Source organism: Lupinus angustifolius, unplaced genomic scaffold (assembly GCF_001865875.1).
Source record: "Lupinus angustifolius cultivar Tanjil unplaced genomic scaffold, LupAngTanjil_v1.0 Scaffold_441, whole genome shotgun sequence".
NCBI lineage: Eukaryota > Viridiplantae > Streptophyta > Magnoliopsida > Fabales > Fabaceae > Lupinus > Lupinus angustifolius.
The window spans coordinates 13,262-15,507 of record NW_017727838.1 but is presented as its reverse complement, the minus strand read 5'-3'; positions in this window follow the sequence as shown (position 1 = coordinate 15,507).

Sequence of the window (2,246 nt, the reverse complement as noted above, 5' to 3'; positions counted from 1 at the left end):
TATTTTAAAATGCAACTCAACCAAATTGATATTAAATTAATTTGATCTTGTTTGCTTATTTTTAGATTTCAAACTTAATTTATTCATTGATCAAATTTTGATGAAATCAATTCTAAAAATATTTCAATATTTTTATCTTAGTGATTTATGTAACTATATCAAATTTATTTGATTTAATATAATTTGCTTATTTTATATTGCAATTCTTAATTTATTTTTTGATCAAATTTTGATGTAAGAAAATCTCTAATGATTCAAATATTTTAATTAGTTAATTTTTATATAATTTTTAGGTTTATATTTTTGTTATTTTTTATTTTATAAAATGACCTAAGTAAAATTAGGTGTTCATAGACTTCAGGTAGCAAATATGAATATTGTGTTAGATGAGTGAACACAATAGACAATATAAGATTAGAAATGAAAATACTATTCAAGAAAATTTGAGTAGCTCATATTGTGGAAAAGATGATAGTATCGTGTCTTAGATGATTTAGGCATTTGTGAAGAAAACTAGTAGAAACCCCTGTAGCTATAGTAGATCAAGTACCTAGAAATTGAGGATACCAAAAAATCATAGGGAAATTGATAAATAAAGACTTAGAAATTAATGATGTATCAATAAACATAATTTATTATATATATTATAGTGTCGTTTGATCCATGTAATCGATCTGTGAGAAAAAAACTTCGTTGTTATTTTTTGTAGTTAAGCAATACAATTGAAATATTGATTATGACCAATATTAAGTTTTAACTTTTAAGCACGTGTTGATTTATTTTTTAAAACATTTAACACTTAATCAAATAACATTAATAAAATTGATAAATTTTCTTATTTAAATTAATGCATTAAGTACGTCACACAATATATATTTCTTTCTTCATGTTAACAATGCTATTGATATCACTGTTTAGGAGCTCCACAATGGGTAACATAATAAACTTAATATGATACTTAAACCATGAAACTCTCTTATCTAATAGACTAGTTTTTTGATTAAATTACACTAACATCCCCTGCGTTTTAGCAAAATTACACAACCACCCCTTACTTTTTTACACCTACCCAAACCCCCTAATTTTTATAAATTCATTACACTATTCACTCCTGCACGAAAAATAAGTGTAATATTTTAGACAAAAATGTGATGAATATAATTTAGTTAAACAAAACATGGTATATTGTGGAGAAAAAACCAAATAATATATGAGTCAATACATTTTTATTATTTTTGGTTCGTTACAGCGATTTAAACACTATCTCTTTAGAATTGTTGATGTATTTGGTAAACAAAAATAATAAAGATACATTGATTTGTATATTATTTGGACTTGTCTCCATAATATACGATGTTTTGTTTAACTTAATTGCATTTATCACAATTTTTGTTTTAAAGATTACATTTATTTGTCATGCATGAGTTATCAGTGTAATAAAAGTATAAAATTATAGAGTTTGTTTAGGTGTAGAAAAGTGAGGGGTGATTTATGTAATTTCGTTAAAACTTAGTGGGTGTCAGTGTAATTTACTCTAGTCTTTTTGGTTGACTCTCCTCACGTGCTTAAGTCCTAACAATCGGTGCTTTCATTGAGAATTGTGTCATAGAAAAGGACTACCTGTATGTTGGATTAAGGTATATTACCGAACATTGATAGGTGAGTGAATCCACTAAAAGAGAAAATGCTACTACCATCAAGTCAATATCGATAGAGTGAAAGCCGTCATGGACGTCAGCCCTTAAAGGTGACGACAACTTTAGGAGTCCCACAATGGGTAGCATAATAAACTCAATATGATACTCAAGTCAAGATGCTCTCTCACCAAATAGACTAGTCTTTTGGGTTGGCTATCCTTATATGCTTAAGTCTTAACTCATTATTTAAAATAAAGTTTTTAATGATTTAACATTTTAAATATTTTTTAATCTTACCTTAAGCATATTCTATTTTTAACTCATTATTGTTTATTCTAATAACATTAATCAATTTTACTTGTTATTTAAATTAATACATTAAATCCATCGTTTAATGTTTTTTATTTAATGTTATTAAAATAATGTTTTAGATAAGTTCATATTTTAATACTAACCCAAGTCTTTTTTATAAGACTATTTTAAGTTTATAGTTTTGGTCCTTTGGAATGATCTTCCCAATCTACCATTCATATTAATTTCTATCATTATTTGTCGACCAAAAAATACGTGTAGCGAATATAACTATAATAATTTGATTAATAATAATAA